Consider the following 19,670-nt stretch of genomic DNA (forward strand, 5'->3'; position numbering starts at 1 on the left):
CCCACAGGGACAACCTGGTGGGCCATAGGTGCGTGATCACAAACTGGGAGAGATAAAACTGGCCATGGAGGCACAGATGGTAGGGATCCCCTTGTGTGGAGAGACAAAGGGAAGAGAAAGAGTGGCTGCGGAAGCATAGGACTGTATCTGGACAAGAGAAAAACCACATACTGGGATGGACAAAGATCCAGTCTCCAACTGCGGAGTTTTCTCTGGACTGGGGCTTGGTGCCCTGTTTGTGCACCAGGGGAAAGGGGAGCCAGCCCGGTCTTGGTAACTAGTTCAGGGGTGTAGTCCACAGTGGGAGAAAGCAATCCTCTCCCTCAAGTGCTGTGGGAAGAAGGTATATAACCACTTAAAGGACAAAGACCCCGCCTGAGCCCGCCAGCCAGAGGCCATATATCGGTGGTGGGGAGCAGCACTTCCCCAGAACCAGGGCGCACAGAGCAGGACCCTTTAGGACTTGGGGGTTTAAATTCCAGCTGACAGCCAGGGAGGTGCAGGAGTCGTGGGAGCGGAACAAACCACCTCATTCCCACTCCTGGCACTGCAAGGACAGCCTGAACAGAGTGGTTTGGGACAGCCGGTCCGGGGAGGAGAGACTGGGGTGTTGCCATTTTTCTCCCCATCACCAACAAGGTGGGGCTTCAGGGAACAGACAGTGGGCCCACAGTGGAGGTAGGACCTGCCTACACCAATCCACGCCCCTTCACACCTGGTAACTGGTATCTAGAGGAGTGGGATTGACATTGATGAACCAGACAGCCCCTCCTCCAGATCAGTGCTGCCATCGATTCCAAGTTACCCAGCAGTTTTGCATTTCCTGATTTAATTCTTGGACAATTCTTAATATATATTCATATATATATAATATATATATATGTATATATTTTTTTTCCTTCCTTTTCTCCTTATTTCTTCCCTCTGCTAGTCTGGTTACTCTGCTTGTTGGGTTGTACTCTGCTTGTTGGTTTGTTTAAGCAGACATATTTACTCTATTCTCTTTATACCTATTCTATAACCCCTTTATTTTCCTCTTTCTCTCTCTGGATTAAGTCATATAGTTTCTCTGGTCAATTTTTATTCTTTCCTTTTCTCCACTCCTGTCATTTCTCTCTTTGTATGGGATATAGCCTCTTCCATTAACAATGCCCCCACTCCATCATTCTGCTGTAGCTGGTGTTTTTGCTTTTTCTGTTTTTGGTTTGTTTTCTTTTCCAGAGCTACATCAACGAACAAATCAAAGTACACCTGGTGGATGGTCCAAAACATAACTACAAGGAGGGAGATAAAGCAACCAGTGTCACAACAACAGAGAGCAAGTAACACACTCCAAAAAATGCGTCCTGAAGAGCCAGGGCCTGGACAGTGTAAGAAAGAAGGTAACATATAAATCAGTAAAACATAAAGTTAATCTATGTGTATTATTTTCTAATTGCCAAATAATTCAATAGCCTTCATATACGCAAACTACATCTATTAGAATATATAATGAAAGGAAAAAATCCTATAGTAATTCCAAAAAAGGATCAATTAAAAATAACTGCAGGAGGAAATATACAAACTCCCTAGGAATAAAGCCATCATATGAAACTGAAGAACCCAAAAGAGAACTCGAACTGATGAAAAGCAGACTGTTTTTGGATAAGAAGACTCAAAACCATAAATATATCCATTTTCACCAAGTAATCTATAAATTCAATGTCATTCCAGTAAAATACTAATAGATCCTTCCCTGAAGCATCATAATGATTTTATAGTCATTGAAAGATAAAAAGCAAGAATATCCAGGAAAAATTCTAAAACAGAAGAAATCTAAGGGTAATCAGCATTACCAAATGTTAAAGCATATTATAAAGCTACAGTGATTAAAACAATGTGGTTCTGCTGTTTGGCAGGTCAATGGAAGAGACTAGAATGTCCAAAAATGAATTCAAATATGCGTGGGAATGTAGCAAATGCTAAAGGTGGTGTTTAGAAGAGCTGGGAAAGAATGGATTATTCAATAAATGATGTTAAATGACTTGGGGACCTATCTGAAAAACGCTAAGTTTGTGTCGTACTTCACACCAAAATAAATTTCAGATGGACTCCTACTTACCTATGGAATATGGAATCACAGATGTACATGGAGAAAAAGTAGGACATTTATCTTTAAATGTTAGTGTAGGGAAGGACTGAATAGGGCCATCAATCAGAAATAATCAGAGAACACGTTTGACTATTTTTGTAAACAAATATTGATTATTTTAGAGGCGCCTGGCTGGCTCAGTCAGAAGAGCATGTGATTCTTGATCTTGGGGCCATGAGTTCGAGCCCCACATTGGGTATAGAGATTAGAAATAAATACATTTTAAACAAATATATTGACTATTTTAAACAGAATTATCTTTGTAGCAAAAACACCACAACTAGGTCAAGAAACAAACAACTGGGAAGGTATTTGCAATGAAATTCAAAGACAAATAGTTAACTCCTTATTTTTAAAAAAGTGTCTTCAAATTAAAGAGAAAAATAAACTCTAAGCTCCTAAAAGGAAAACGGGCAAAGGATGTGAATGTGGAACACAGAAAAGAGATTTAAAACAATTCCGTGACATCTGGAAACTTCAGTCATGATATAAAAGTATCAATTAAAAACTACAAGACAGGGGAGCCTGGGTGTCCCAGTCAATTGAGCATCCAACGCTTGAGTTCAGCTCTGGCCACGATCACATGGTTCATGAGCCCACACTGAGCTCTGTGATGAGAGCGCAGAACCTGCTTGGGATTCTCTCTCTCTTCCTCTCTGTCTCTCACTGCCCCTCCCCCACTGGCACACGCGCGCACACATACACACACACACACACACACGCTTGCTCTCTCTCAAAAAACTAATAAAAAAACCACAAGCCATTACTCATTTTCACTCATTAGGTTGAAAAATCATTGAATTCAAACCTAATGGTTTTACTGTTTGACGGGGGAAAGCCTTATCACTCATTGCCATAAAGTAGTACAACTTCTATCAAGAATCTGGTAAAAGCTCAGAAAATTTTTAATGTTCAAATCCCTTTATCTAGCAATTCCTCTTTTAGGAATTTATTCTACATAATGTTCAAACATGTGTGAAATGATTTCTGTACAGTTAATTGAAGTTCGCTGTATTTCATTTCTTTTTTTTTTTAAGTAGGCTCCACGCCCAATGTGGGGCTTGACTTCAAAACCCTGAGATCTAGAGTCACATGCTCTAGCAACTGAGCCAGCTCAGCGCCCCAAGTTCACTTTATTTCTAATAGCAGAAGACGGCAAAATAATAGATACCTATCTTACAGGATCAACTTGATTAACTTATGGCATATCAACACACTATAATACTATGAAGCTATACAGAACCAGAGATCTCTATATGTATTAACAAGATCAATTCTATATTTCATGTTGAACAAAGCAACATGTTGAAAAATGCCTCCCTTTTGCCTATAGAATTGGTAAAGTATGTGCTTGTAAATGCATTAAATATCTTTTCAGGCATACTAAGAAATTGGTAATAGTGTTTGGCTCTAAGAAAGGACAAATGAGCATCAGTGAGACACAGTTGAGTAAACAACAGTTTTTGCATTGTGTGGCTTTTGGATGTTTTTTAAAAGTTTATTTATTTTGAGAGAGAGAGAGAGAGCACAAGTGGAGAAGGGGCAGATGGAGAGTGAGAATCCCAAGCAGGCTCCGCACCACCAGGGTAGAGTCAAATGTGGGGCTCGAACTCATGAACCCACGAGATTGTGACCTGAGCCAAAGGCAGCAGCTTAACTGACTGAGCCACCCAGGCGTCCGGCTTTTTTTCATACAAATGTAACAATTTTGGGTATATACTGATGTGATTTTGCCCTGTGTGTTTGTGTTTGTGTTTGTGTGTATGTCTGTGTTAATTTTTGATGTAACAGTATTCGGACTTACTTTCTTAGTTTTATATAGGGAGTGGGGAGGGATAAATTTGGAAAAATACAAAAAGTTAAAAAATAATATAATAAAGCTTTCCCAACTAGGATTTGTAAGTATTAACATTTTTTTCATAATTGCTTCAATCTTTAAAAAAAAATTTTAATGTTTATTTTTGAGACAGAGAGAGAACATGAACAGGGGAGGGTCAGAGAGAGAGGGAGACACAAAATCTGAAGCAGGCTCCAAGCTCCACGCTGTCAGCACAGAGCCGGACATGGGACTTGAACTCACGGACCGTGAGATCATGACCTGAGCCGAAGTCCGACGCTCAACTGACTGAGCCACAAGGCACCCCTCAATATTTATTTTTAATAAAAGAAATAAAATGCCTTCACAAACTTTGAATTCCTCTTTCTTCTCTTTTCCATCTAATTTCTCCCCTCTTTCCCCAGCAGCAAAAGCCATCGTGATTTCAGTGGGCATCCTTTGAAGCTGTTAATAGTTTTACATATGCACATGGTGGCGCCATTCACTCAGGAGTGGTGGAGGATGAAGGAAGGTGGAGGGCAAGGCTCTGGGAAATCATGTGACTGTGGCATTTAGGCTCTGTGGGAACAATAATAATTATAAAAATTGAAGAGGAGAGTGGCTTTTTCCTTTTCTATTTTTATTTTTAATTTAATTAATTCATTTCTGTCTTTATTTTTAATTAATTGATTTTTAAATTCACATCCCAGTTAGTTAGCATCTATGCAACAATGATTTCAGGAGTAGATTCCTTAATGTTCCTTACCCATATAGCCCATCCTCTCTCCCACAACCCCTCCAGCAACCCTCTGTTTGTTCTCTATATTTGAGTCTCTTATGCTTTGTCCCCCTTCCTGTTTTGGTATTATTTTTGCCTCCCTTCCCTTATGTTCATCTGTTTTGAATCTTAAAGTCCTCATATGAGTGAAATCATATGATATTTGTCTTTCTCTGACTAACTTCGCTTACCATAATACCCTCTAGTTCCATCCACGTAGTTAAAAATGGCAAGATTTCATTCTTTCTGATGGCTGAGTAAAACTCCATTGTATATAGATACCACATCTTTGTCCATTCATCCATCGATGGATTTTTGGGCTCTTTCCATACTTTGGCTATTGACGATAGTGTTGCTATACACATTGGGATGCATGTGCCCCTTCAAAACAGCATACCTGTATCCCTTGGATAAATACCTAGTAGTGCAATTGCTTGGTTGTAGAGTAGTTCTATTTTTAATTTTTATTTTTTTTAATTTTTTTTAACGTTTTATTTCTTTTTGAGACAGAGAGAGACACAGCATGAACGGGGAAGGGGCAGAGAGAGAGGGAGACACAGAATCGGAAGCAGGCTCCAGGCTCTGAGCCATCAGCCCAGAGCCCAACGCGGGGCTCGAACTCGCAGACCGCGAGATCGTGACCTGAGCTGAAGTCGGATGCTTAACCGACTGAGCCACCCAGGCGCCCCTCTATTTTTAATTTTTAAAGGACTCTCCATACTGTTTTCCAGAAACAATCAGCAATATGGATGAATTTGCATTCCCACCAGCAGTGCAAAAGAGATCCTCTTGCTCCACATCCTCGCCAACATCTGTTGTGGCCTGAGTTGTTAATGTGAGCCATTCTAACAGGTGTGAGGTGGTATCTTATCGTGGTTTTGATTTGGATTTCCCTGATGCTGAGTGATGTTGAGCATTTTTTCATGTGTCGGTTGACCATCAGGATGTCTTCTTTGGAGAAGTGTCTATTCATATCTTTTGCCCATTTCTTCGCTGGATTATTTGTTTTTTGGTTGTTGAGTTTGATAAGTTCTTTCTTGATTTTGGATACTAACCCTTTAAGTGATACGTCATTTGCAAATATCTTCTCCCATTCCTTCAGTTGCCTTTTAGTTTTGCTGATTGTTTCCTTTGTTGTGCAGAAGCTTTTTATTTAGCCAAGGTCCCAATAGTTCATTTTTGCTTTTGTTTCCCTTGCCTCTGGAGACATGTTGAGTAAGAAGTTGCTGTGGCCAAGGTCAAAGAGGTTTTTGCCTGCCTTCTCCTTGAGGATTTTGATGGCTTCCTGTCTTACGTTTAGGTCTTCCATCCATTTTGAGTTTATTTTTGTGTGTGGTGTAAGAAAGTGGTACAGGTTCATTTTTCTGCATATCGCTGTCCAGTTTTCCCAGTACCATTTGCTTAATAGACTGTCCTTATTGCATTGGATATTCTTTCCTGCTTTGTCAAAGATTAGTTGGCCATAGGTTTGTGGGTCCATTTCTGGGTTCTCTATTTTGTTCCCCTGATCTGAGTGTCTGTTTTTATGCCATTAAAATTTTTTTTAATGTTTATTTATTTTTGAGAGAAACAGAGTGCCAGCGGAGAGGGGCAGAGAGAGAGGGAAACACAGAAACCTAAGCAAGCTCTGGGCTCTGAGCTGTCAGCACAGAGCCCAACTTGGGGCTTGAACCCAGAATCATGACCTGAGCAGAAGTCTGTCCCTTAAGCAACTGAGCCACCCAGGAACCCCTGTTATTTATTTATTTATTTATTTATTTAACTCCAGATTAGTTGACATATAGTGCAATAATGGCTTCAGGAGTAGAATTTAGTGATTCATCACTTCCATATAAACCCAGTGTTCATCCCAACATCCCATTTATGCTCCTCGCCCCCCCTCCTCCCCTCCAGGAACCGGCAGTTTGTTCCCTGTATTTTACAGTCTCTTATGGTTTGCCTCCCTCTGTTTTTATCTTATTTTTGCTTCCCTTCCCCTTCTGTTTTGTTTCTTAAATTTTTCCTAGGAGTGAAATCATATAGTACTTGCCTTTCTCTGACTGACTTATTTGGCTTAGCATTATATACTCTAGTTCCACCCACGTTGAGGAAGCAATGTTATTTAAAAAGATGTGTGACTCTGGGGCATCTGGGTGTCTTAGATGAGCACTCCACTCTTGATCTCGGTCTTGGGCTTGTCAATTCGAGCCCCACGTTGAGTGAAGAGATTACTTAAAAAAAAAAAAAGATGCGTGTGACTATCTGAGAGGCAGCAGGAGATTTCTCCTTTTCTATTTGCTTCCCTGTATTTTCTATGTTGTGTATGGTAAGAATAAAGGCCAGTAAAAAAACAAAACAAAGAAAGAGTTGGCGAGGCTGGCGCTACCTTCCCTGTCTCAGTGTTCCTGACCTGCAGGCAGAGGTCCCGTGCGCATCCGCATTTGCCTGGTGGGTTTGGCCCTTCCCGCCCTTGGGCGGCTGGTGGAAATTTGCAGAGCCTGCAGTCTGTTAGCCAATGGACCTTCCAGGCTTGCCCTGCGAGTGAAGTGAGCCACACTGAGCTTTAGTACCAGTGTTATTTGTTTCACGAATCTGCCAAGTGTCAGGCTCCTGGCGGGGTGATTCTACACGGACCTTTCAAGCCCTCCTCGCATTCCCTCCCCTAAAAACTCAGATGTGTCTGTCTGGAGAAGGGATGATGAGATCTGCCTTGAATGCTCAGAGAGGAGGAAGGGGTGAGGAAGGGGCTGCTTCGAGGAGGCAGATTCGGGCACACACATCCCTCCGGGTGTAAGGAGCACCTTGGGGCCCTGTGAGATGATTAGTCCAGACCAGACTCCAATGGCTTCTCCCAGGGGATACAGCACTCCAACCACTTTGCTTGTCCCAGGTCCCCTTTTTGTGGTATTGTGGTAATCAAGTTTCTTCAGCTCAACACAGCCAAGACTTGTCACCAGAACCCACAGCCTTTGAAATGCACGGAAGTTATGTTTTAAAACGAGATCTGGGAGGAACGCCTGGGTGGCTCAGGCGACTAGGTGCCAGACTTTATTTTGGCTCAGGTCATGATCTATCTCACAGTTGGTGAGTTCTAGCCCCTGGTGGGGCTCTGCACTGATAGTGCGGAGACCGCTTGGGACTCTCTCTACTGTCTCTCTGCGCCTCTCCCGCGCGCGCTCTCTCTCTAAAGAAGTAAATAAACATAAAAATATAATAAAAAAAAAACAGAATCAGAGAGAAAGAAAGAGAGAGGGAGAGGGCTGGGGGATTGGGGACGGATAGACAGACAGAAAGAGATGCCTGAGGAACCCTCAGCTAGTGAAGTCTCCCTACCCTCAGTTGCAGACCTGTGAGAGAAGCTCCAGATGATGCCAATCCCAACTTTCAAGCCACCCCAAGCTGAAAGTGAATGAAGCAGAGACAAGTGTTCCCCTCTCTGGCCCGTCCACATTCCAGACCCTCTGGATCCATGACTATAAAGAATGGTTATTTATGCAACTTGAATTTCAGGATAATTGGTTATAAACCTATAGTGACTGGTACAATACCATGTATATTCTTCTCCGACCCTTTTTTCAGGTTGCCTTTTCCCATCATTATGTTCCTGAGATTCATATTCAGTAGGGAGGTGCACCTAACATTTTGAACCCAAGTAGCATCTCCCAGATCCATATTGTGTCACAGAATGTATACACGTTCTCCTTCTCTAAGGACTTTCTAAAGTCCTTTGGTATCTTTAGACTTTTACATTTCTTTCAATCATTATAGTTTTTACAATTTTTTGGTTACAGTGCTGCAAATATCTATACATCAGTTTAGATACAATGACATCTCCATGAGATTATGATTTCCAACCCATCAACATAATATAGGTCTCCATATTTATTTACATTTTCTGCAATGTCTTACAATGCAGTTATAGACAATTTTCTGTAAAGATCTTACAATCTTTTGCTAGATATTCCTGTGTCCTTAATTTTCAAAGCAGTTTTAGGTGGTATCTTTAAAAAATCGTTTTTTCCTACCTGTTTGATAATATAACTACAATTGCTTCCCACTCATAGATCTCTGGTTCCAACAAATTGACATGTTTTCTCATTGTACTATGATTTCTGCACTTTTTACCATAGCCAGTCAAATCATCTTCCTTTCAAAACTTTATGCCTTTTAAGAATTGATTCTTACCCAAATGGATTAGCTATGACCTCTAAAGAAACAGAAAATAGAAGTAATGATAGTAGTCACTTTAATTATGTTTTTGACCTTAAGGGGACATCTCTGGGTTTGTTCCACTATGGAAAATGTTTGCTGTATGTTTCGTTGTAAATCCTCTTTGTCCATTTCCAAAAGTTTGCTAATATTTCTTATTTGGTAAGAGTTTTTATCATGAATGTGTATTGAACATTTTTTTCCATGAAACCATTAAAAATTTTTTTCCACATAGTTAACTTCACACCAGCTACAAAAATCATGAAGTGAAGAAGCAGTCATGAAACTGCAAATTCAAAGCCACTGGAGTGATAAGCAGGTTTCCCAGAGGATGGTTAGAACAATGATCCACAATATCATGAATTCATATTTCAGTAGTAAACATGGCATGTATTTAAAATAACAAATATAGAACAGCAGTAGAGAAACTATAGCATAAACAGCATGAAGTATATATATTTGTTAAGACAGATGACATTTCTAGGCACAGTTTTAGGCAGTAAAGAGGACAGAGACACATAGGTTAGTGTGCATGGGTCTCCACAAAAATAGAATCTGCATAAATTGCATTGTTAGCCATACAATTATATGTCACTTACCAGTCAGTCCCTTGCATGTTTAATAAAACACAGCTACATGGTAATCCATATGTATCCTTTACATTTCAAAGGGACGCCAGGGTGGTGCAGTGGGTTGAGGGACCTACTTTGCTCATGTCATGATCTCAGGATCCTTGGGTTTGAACTCCCCCTCGGGCTCTTTACTGACACCTCAGAGCCTGAAGCTGCTTCAGATTCTGTCTCCCTCTCTCTCTGCCCCTTCCCCATTCACGCTCTGTCTCTGTCTCTCAAAAATAAATAAACGTTGAAAAAAATTGGCTTCAAAATTGTTCTTGAAAATCTTTTAAAAAATGAGAAAATAAAATTTACATGTTGAACTTAGAAACAGCTAAATGATTGTACAGGAAATCTAATTAACTAGCCCTGCGGAGTACTTTATGCTCTATGTGTGTATGTGTATATTTCTCTCTCAAATGAACAATGGATTTGTAGTTAATAGTTGTGCTTGTAAGAAAGCATCAAACAAACCTAAAGCTGCAAACACATAATGTTTTTTTAATGTCTATTTTGAGGGAGAGAGAGAGAGAGAAAGAGAGGGAGAGAGAGAGAATGAGCAGGGGAGGGGCAGAGAGAGAGGGATAGGGGATCCCAAGCAGGCTCTGTGCTGACAGAAGATTGCCTGATGCTGGGCTCAAAGTCAGGAACTGTGAGATCATGACCTGAGCCCAAGTCTGACACTTAACCTGGATGACTGAGCCACTCAAGTGCCCCAAGACATAATGTTAATGTAGGTGAAAATTCTCTTGTGTTTAATGAATGAGTACTGAACTTTATCAAAACCTTCTTCATCATCTACTCAAATGATCATATGATTTTTCTCTTTTGATTTCACATGAATTACACTGATTGATATTCTAATGCTAGAATCAACAGTAAATTCCTAATTTAAGCCATCCTGGTCATGATGTATTATCATTTTACATACTGATGGATTTGGTTTGCTAAACTTTTGTTTAGAATTTTCTCATTTAGGTGATGATGCTCTACAATTGTTTTTTTCATGCTTTACCTCTCCAATTGGTTATTAAGGTTCTAGTAGCCTCACAAAATCAATTAGGGAATGTTTTCTCTATTCTCTTCCAGAGTGGCAAGGTCATCAAAGGCAGAGGCTGGGGAACTGTTCCAGATTAAAGGAGAATTAAAAACAAGTAAACTAGGGGCGCCTGGGTGGCGCAGTCGGTTAAGCGTCCGACTTCAGCCAGGTCACGATCTCGCGGTCTGTGAGTTCGAGCCCCGCGTCGGGCTCTGGGCTGATGGCTCAGAGACTGGAGCCTGTTTCCGATTCTGTGTCTCCCTCTCTCTCTGCCCCTCCCCCGTTCATGCTCTGTCTCTCTCTGTCCCAAAAATAAATAAACGTTGAAAAAAAAATTTAACAACAACAAAAAAACAAAAAACAAGTAAACTAAATGTAATGCATGATCCTAGATTGAATCCTAGACCAGAATTTTTTTCTTTTGCCGTGCAGCATTTATTGGACAAGGATAAAATTCAAATAAGGTCTACAGATTACATAACAGCATTGTATCAGCATTAATTTCTGCTTTTTAATATTGTACTGTGAGTATCCTTAGTTTTAAGAATTACCTGCTGACATGTTAGAGGTGAAAGACTCTCATGTCTACAACTCATTTTCAAATGTTCCAAAAATTGGCAGTAGGAGGAGACACAGGGACAAGGAGAGAGAAGGCCATCAGGATAATCTATGGTCCATGGACTCTGGTCACAGTGACATCTAGTAACTTAATTTAAATGTTCACCTCTCACTATGTACAAACCTTTACAAGTTTTGTTATAGGTAGGACCTGATGTTCCTTGCAAGTTGGGAAATAAAAGAAGAAACCTTTCTTCATGAGATGCAGAGGTGTATGGAGGGGACAAAGCTTGGAAAGGTGTCATGTCAATCCAGGCTGTCCCCGCAGAGGTCTTAGTACAACAGTGCAGAGCAGAAAGAGATAGGAGACTACCAAAAGAGATCTGTAGAATGTGGAAGCATTTCTGGCATTCTCAGAACTCTTAATGGAGGGAAAGTAGATAAAAGACCAAACCTTCTGTATTTACGCACAATGAGAGCTCAGTCTTAGTTGGGCATGAGGGATCTCAGAGCTGCAGAATAATTTTTTCTGCTGCAAAGTAAAAGACAATAAACCAAATACTTTGTCCCTCTCTTCACTTTGTGTCAAATCTAGAGGAAAGAGAGAGTAAAAACAGGGTCAGGTAGATTCCCCAGTGTGTGAAGGGAAACCTCATCCTGGTTTTCAGAACTACATGAAATACATTGTAAATGTGATCCATGCCTTGAAGAGGGAAGCAGATACGAAGGGATGAGATTGTCACAGCCTTATACAAGGGAGAATAAAAGGAGGTTGTAGCAAAGTGGGATGTGGTAGACATGGGAATGCATCACGCAACCCCCCTTCAAGGAAAGACAGAGGGCCATCAGCACAGATTCACAGAGGGCCATCAGCACAGCCTCTAAATGCCACCTCCTGGAAGACTGGCCTCAGTTGGGGGTGAGCCGCATTGTCTGTGGTCATGAGCAACTCCTAGGCTCACAACTCTCACCTGGCTCCTGGAAAATGAGATATGTGACAACATAAAGGCCCAGCCATTCAGCTCAACGCAAGACAACTCTGTTGGGCACAATTCACTCCACGGCATCTGCCGAGTTGGCTGAGGTGGTGAGAGCTGCATCACAGTTCACCTTTTTTCTCTGCGCAATTCTGCTTCCTTCTGTTTTTTCTTTTCATTGTTTCCATCTGTCCTACACATCTTGCACCTGAAACTTGATCTCAGCATCTGTTTCTGGAGAATTCAGCCTGCAGCATGGGCAGACTCTGTAGCCACAGGAAAAAGAAATAGTGTGGCAGACATAGCGGATTATGGACATAGATATTTTCCTCCCTGGAGTGAGAGAGACAAGGAAGACAGGACCCTGGTTTAGCATGAAGGGAGGTGAGGAGAAGGTTGGCATAGGTTTGGATGTTGGTTCTGATGCTTTCAAAGAAATCCCAAATAGACAATGGCATAAAGAGAGCAGAAGCTTATTTCTCATAGAAAAGTTGAAAAATGGTGGGTTAGCGCTCCTCTGAGAAGTCATCAAAATCCAAGACTCCTTCCATCCTGTTGCTCTGCCTCACTCCACATGCTTCACGTTCTAATCAATTAGGCTATGTTGTGGTACAGGGGCACATCCTCTCCCAATCTCAATGGCTCACCTGTTGTTTCTTGCCTATAGCGCATGTCTACTGGGGGTTCCCATTGGCTTGGCTCCACATCCTCCTCATGTGGAGATCCAGGCTGCCAGAAGATCCCCTGGGATATCACCAGGGTTCCGCCAGAAGGAAACAAGAGCAAGGAGAAGTAGCACACATCCCTTCTATTGGCATTTAATTGGCCACAGCAAATTATATGACCAGGCTTGATTCCAATGGGCCAATAAATGTAATCCTGACCGAGGGAGGGGCAAAAAACATTTTGGAAATATATACAAAATATCACATATATGTGCCCACAAAGATTCACTTCTCTCTCTTTCCAATTCAAGATATAGCCCCACCACCACCACCTTTAAGGAAACAACTCAAAAATTACATCCTAATGGGATGTCCCATCATAGACAATGCCCAGATCCTGTGATAGTCGGGATAGGACTATCACTGGATGTCTATGAATTAGACATACAAATTAATATATATATTCTATACAATGTGGAACAGTAATGGGACAACCCCAACCTCTCCCCCCAATGTAGACAGGGGGAGAATGGGAAGGACAGAATAGTCACTGGTGCACAGAAATTCTTAAATCCTCAAGGGGAGACTTTGTAGGGACCCCTTTCCTAGTGTTGGGAGTGTTCCCTAATCAGTTTTACTCCCAGTAGGTGGTTCCTCCACGCATTTTTCCCTGTGGTACCTCGTTTCACCCTTATGGTTCCTTCTTTTCCATCACCTTCTTCAGCCACATTTAAAATGGGAATTGGGAGTCACACCCTCTTTGGATGCTGAGCAACTTTCTCCACACACCACTTGCCCACAGAATGGGTCTAATGGGTTCTTTTAAGTCTCAAAGAGTCAGGGTTTTTATTTTTTCAGCCAAGATTAGGGCTCTTTGGCAATTTAGCTCTGTCAACAATATTTTGTTGTTTGAATCTCTTTGACCTCATTCACTCCCTGTGCCAATACCTACATTGCTTTTTGAGTTACACTTCTCTCTGTAGATATAATTACATATATTACCTTGAACTTCACAGCTTTCCATAGGAGACCGTGCATTCAGGCTCTTTTCTCTGAGCCATTTGGTCCACTGAAAGGATTTGTTTGCTGTCAACTAAGTTGACTCAGAGGCTTCAGTCAGAGGCTTAATGGCCACTTCCATCTTTACCAACCCCAGAAGCGTCTCAGATTTCTTTATTAGTTGGAGATGAGACACATTTGCAACTGTCTACCTCCAAATGTCCATAAATGTCTATATTCTCTATTTTCTTTCCTTCTTGCTTGTAACAAAGTAAAACAAGTAAATGCTTTCCTAAGCACACTAGGGTTTTTTTCCATCTCTGTTAAGTTATTCAAGAGCAACCAAGGAGAATTACTAACACCTGTTTCCTGATCTCTTACCCAAAGTGCAGAGACCTACTTAACCCATTATCTTTATTCTAAGGTATTGAAGATGACTGTTTTATCAAATATTTAACTATTACATGACATAGGTTGCCATCTTCCCAGGCTGCAGTCATACTTTTTCACTGCACACAGCTTGGGCCTGGAAACGAAGCCACATATTTTAGTGTTTTGTTGTTGTTTTGCAGGATTCCCCCTAAGCACCAATTTCTGTATCAGTCTGAGCAAGCCAGGTTTTGCTGTAGTAACTAATTATCCCAAAAGTTTCAGTGATTTAAAACACCAAAAGGAAATTTGGCTGTATACTTCCTTTTTTTTTTTTTTTTATGCCCAAACTCATCAAATTCTATGCTTTAAACACGTGCAGTTTAACGTTTGTTAATTATCCCTCAAGACAGCTGTCTTTTAAAAGCAAACATATGAAGAAATAGACCGTGGGCTCCCTGTGGGTGACTCTCGCTGAAGGTGAGATCCTCCCTTTGAGATTGACGCACCCAGAACCCCCAAAGCCAAGTCCACCCCAATCCCCACCCAACGCATCGCCCTGGGCGTCGGGGACCTGACACTCGCGCCACCCGCAAGTCCTGTCCCTCCCCGCGCCCCCTGTGGTTCCACTGCCGGCTGGGTGGGGACGCAGGAGCCGCACCGCTGCGGAATCCCCGACCGCACCTGCTCCCTCGGCAGGCTGGGACCCCGCGGGCTGGGACTCGCGCAGCCGCACAGATTGGTGTGCGGGAGGGGAAGAACCGGCCGCACAGCAGCCGGGAGTGCTTTTAAATTCCCCGCGGAGAAACAGAGGCGGGGCCTGAGGTCCCGCCCTTTTCTGAAAGCTCAGATTCCGCCAAGTGCGGTAGCCCTAGGTCGCCTCCCCCTCGGAGTGGCTGCCACCGCAGGCGAGGGGCAGCCACGCAAACTGAGGGTCAGTCCCGGAAACTGAGGCTCAGATCAGGAAAGAGACCGGACGGCACCACGAGTGGCCACCCCGGGGAGGATGAAGGTAAGAATGATTCTTACAGGGGCACGTGGGTGGCTCAGAGGTTAAGCGTGGGACTGGGCTCGGTCAAGATCTCTGGGCTCAGGGTGGGTGGGTTCCAGCCCCGCCTGGGACTGTGCGCTGACTGTGCGGAGCCTGCTTGGATTTTCTCTCTCTCCCTCTCTCTCTGCGCCTCCCTCTCTCGTGCTCTCTCTCTCTCAAGATAAATAAAAAAAAATTTTTTTAAAGAATGATTCGTTACATTTTTATTATGAAATATTTCAGATGTACAAAAAGGCTACGGTCACCTGTGTACTATGACCCGTCCTAAAAAAGGATACATTACTACAGCTGAAGAGTCCTGTATATTCCCTCCACGCCTCTTTTCCACCCTCCCTCCCCTCCCCTCTGAAGACCATCTCCCCTCCTCTCCCTCCCTCTCCTTTCTCAATTCACAAGCCATCCTTCTTATTCAGGGGAGATAGTATCTGACCTAGTAGCCTAGTGTAGTTATTTTGGAAGTTCCAAAGCGATCCAAACGTCTGGCACGTGACTTCCTTGCTTCTTGAGTTCACCCCACGGAAAATCAAGGACAAGATACATAATCCATTTGTATGCTTCAACTCCATGAAACAGTTTTATCAAAGGGGACACCTTGGGGCTCCTGGGTGGCTCAGTGGGTTAAAGCATCAGACTTCAGTTCAGGTCATGATCTCACAGTTCGTGAGTTCCAGCCCCTAGTGGGTCTCTGTGCTGACAGCTCAGAGCCTGGAGCCTGCTTCCATTTCTGTGTTTCCCTCTCTCTCTGTCCCCCCCCCCCCATTCTCTGTCTCTCTGTGTCTCTCAAAAATGCATAAATATTTTAAAAAATTAAAAAGATTCTGTGTCTCCCTCTCTCTCTCTCTCTCTCTCTGCCCTTCCCCTGCTTGTGCTCTCTCTCAAAAATAAACATTGAATTTTTAAAAAAAAATTAAAAGAAACAAAACAAAAGGGATACCTTAATTAGAAGCATTACATCAAATTCTCTTGCATTTATTTTACCAAATGATACTAAAGTCTTCTAAATCTCCACCGAAGTATTAGTAAGACAGAGTTGGAGGGTTTGGGTAAAAATGGCTGAATATTTAGCTTCGATATGCAGGACTGAGAAGGACCAGGGTCTGTGCTCCCGGCTGCACAGCAAACCGACTTTCAGCCTGCCCACAGTGTTGCTTAACCTGTACAGGAATCCACAGAACACGGCCCAAACCACGGACCGACTGCACTGTCACAGGAGTGACGTGCAGGCACTAGAACCCTAGGATGACTTCTCGGAGGAAGTGTTCCCGGAGCTGCAGGAGAAGTAGGCAGAGATGGAAGAGATAAATGTGTGCTGAGGGGCAGGGGGAGGGGGCCACCTCAAGGGCTATGTCCAGGCGAAGTTTCCACGGCTAGAGGACGAGGCAGCACAGACAATAACCGCTGGTTCAACTGGCTGCCCATGCTTCATGGGGAGCTGTCTCCTGTCAACGACTTCCTGGGAGTCTCCCTGTGGGCAGTATGGGGGCAGGGGGGCATGTGCCCACAGTGGCTTCTGCAACTTCAGGCACCTGTGGCCCACCCAGCTCCCAGAACCTGTATGGGAGGGGACCCAGGCACAGACTAGCCTTGAGACCATCCCAAGACCAGTGCCTAAGTCTGAACTCCCAAACCAGCTGGAACTCCAAACCCCTGGACCCAAGATCAATCTGGATCTCCAATCCAGAGATCAGTCCCTGTGTACCTGTCCTGATACCACCCAGGAACTCTGGCCCCCCTCAAGGTCCCATACTGACCACTGTGCCTGAGAAAGAAACGGATAAGTGCATGGCTGCTTCTGAAACTGGCTGCCTTGATCTCCACCCCTAATAGGACAAATGTTCCTGGCCCTCCTGAGAGCTCCCTTAACTCCCCCACGCCACCCTCCCCAGCTCCAGGGCTCCAGGATGTAATCTGTTCAACACAGGGAACTTCTCTTACCATCCCTCTCCCAGTTCCGTACTGATGGTTTAAAAAAAGAGGATTAGTAAAGAAGACATTCTCAAATTTTTAAAGTGCTACTAATTTCTGGCCTAAAGTTCATTTAAATATATTGTCTCCTTATCAGCAATAAGATCATACTTCCAAAGTCAGATTTTCCTATTTCTCAATTCAAAAGTTTTTAGAGAGAGAAATGCTTTACATTAGATGGAATGTTGTTTAAATTTTATTCTTGTTTCTACATTTGTGTCTACATCATGTAGTAACATTTTGTTTCTGTATTTCTTGTTTCTACATCATGTTTATTCTATTCTGAGTGTAGTACTTACCTTTAAATATTTTTTCTCAATTTTAACTTTTTTCAAGTAGAAAACATTATAAAATTCAGGCTTCTGAAGATTAAATTAGCTAATGCATTTAATGTATTTGTGTAAGTTTCAGAGAGTCATGTTTATAGGGTGACCAGTGAGCTTATCTCCTTATTTTCTCCATGCCTGCTGAGTGTTTCTTAAAGGGTTGACATATTTAAAGGATTGGAGATTTTGGCTTAATTTCCTTTTTTTTTTCTTCCTGGAAATCTTAGAGTCCCCTCTATTAGATTCATATAAGCACTTAGTAATATGTCAAAACTGACCAATATAGGACCACAGGATTTGAGGATATTCATGCCTCTTTATTTTCTAATATCTTCTGAAGCTAGGCTATTTTCAAAGGAAACTACTTCCCTTAGCTTTCCTTAGCATATCCTTAGCACTTTGCAAGGAACAAACAGCTTTCTCAACTATAATACTTCATTTCAGAAATGTTGGGGTCCCCACTGGGGCATAGAATTCCCCAGGATTCCTGATTGCATTTATCAGTTCCCTAGCAGTATAGGAAAACTCAGTCCATCAGGTCTCAATATTCTTAAAGCAAGACACTCCCTCACTTTGATCAAATTAAATGTGGCAATACTGAAGGGGATAGAAATATACTCGGAAGAAACTATATACTGTATGATTCCAACCATTCTGGGAAAGGCAAAATAATGGAGATAGTGAAAAGATCAATGGTTGTTCACAGTTTGGGAGGAGGGAGTGCTATGGGGAAGAAGAGGTGGGATACAGGGATTTTTAGGACAGTGAAACTGTTCTGCATGATACTCTAATGGTGGATACGTGTCATTATACCTCTGTCAAAACCCCACAGAATGTCCAGCACAGAGAGCGGACCCTAATGTAAACTATGGACCTTACTTAGCAATAATGAATCAATATTGGCTCAGCCCTTATAAAAAATGTACCACACTAAGGCAAGGTGTTATTAATAGGGGAAACTGGAAGGGGAGCAAGGAGACATATGGGAACTCTTGGTACTTTCTGCTCAATACTTTCCTAGAACTACTTTGAAACATAATGTATTAATTTTGAAAGCTCCAGGTAGAGGGGCACCTGGGTGACTCAGTCAGTTAAGCATCCATCTGTGACTCAGGTCATGATCTCACAGATGGTGATTTCCAGCTTAGGGTGGGGCTCTGTGCTGACAGCTCAGTCTGGAGCTTGCTTCAGATTCTGTGTCTCCCTCTCTCTCTGCCCCTCCCTCACTCCTGCTCTCTCTCTCTCTCTCTGTGGAAAATAAAGCAAACTTTAAATGTTTTTAATAAATAAATATTTAAAAATATAGAAAAATTAAAATATAAAACTCCAGTTGGAAAAAGAACAGGAGATATGAAGAGACATTTCATCAAAGAAGATGTACATGGCAAATAAACACATGAAAAGACATTCAATATCACCAGCCATTGGGAAATGCAAATTAATGCCACAGTTGGCTATCACTGTGCACCTATACAAATGGCTAAGGTAAGCAGCATCAGCACTAACAGCTAGTGAAGGCACAGAGGAACCGGATCTCTCATACATCACTCATGGGAATGTGAAATGGTACAACCACTCGGGACAAGGCTCTTTGTTTGAAAACTGTGCATTTATTTATTTATTTATTTATGAGAGAAAGAGAGGAGTGCATGCGGAATGAGGGAGGGACAGAGAAAGAGAGACAGAGGGAGACAGTGAATCCAAAGCAGGCTCTGAGCTGTCAGCAGGGAGTCTGATGCAGGACACGAACTCACAAACTGCAAGATCATGACCTGAGCTGAAATCAGATGCTCAACTGACTAAGCCACCGAGGTGGCCCTAGAAAAGTTTCTGGAAAAATGAAATATGGGCTTACCATAGAACCCAGCAATGGCACTCCTGGGTATTTATCCCAGAGAAATGAAAATCTATGCCCACCCGAACCCTGTGCATAATTCTTTACAGCAGCTCTACCTGTAATAGATTCAAGCTAGAAGGAATCAAAGTGTCCCTCAATAGGTGAATAGTTCAACAAAGTCTGGTGCATCCATACCATGAAATACCACACAGAAGTAAAAAGGTGAGAAGTCACATACTTTATGAATCAGTTCATATAACATTCTTGAAATTGCACACTTCTAGAGACAGAAAAAAGATGAGTGGTTCAGGGTTTAGCGATGGTGGGACAGGGAGATGGATGTATATGAGTATCAAG

The 19,670-nt window shown here is 42.4% G+C and overlaps 1 protein-coding gene across 1 annotated transcript in view; it reads left to right on the forward strand.

Annotated features, from left to right (window-relative positions):
- The window catches only part of LOC125151770 (schlafen family member 5-like), a 36,889-nt gene extending 30,745 nt beyond the window's left edge, over nucleotides 1-6,144 (forward strand). Inside the window, exon 7 of the transcript XR_007146945.1 lies at nucleotides 6,134-6,144. The gene's annotated coding sequence lies outside the window, so the exon portion shown is untranslated. The remainder of the gene's footprint in view (nucleotides 1-6,133) is intronic.
- The last annotated feature ends 13,526 nt before the right edge of the window (nucleotides 6,145-19,670 follow it).

Source organism: Prionailurus viverrinus, chromosome E1 (genome assembly GCF_022837055.1).
Source record: "Prionailurus viverrinus isolate Anna chromosome E1, UM_Priviv_1.0, whole genome shotgun sequence".
In the NCBI taxonomy this organism is placed as follows: Eukaryota; Metazoa; Chordata; class Mammalia; order Carnivora; family Felidae; genus Prionailurus; species Prionailurus viverrinus.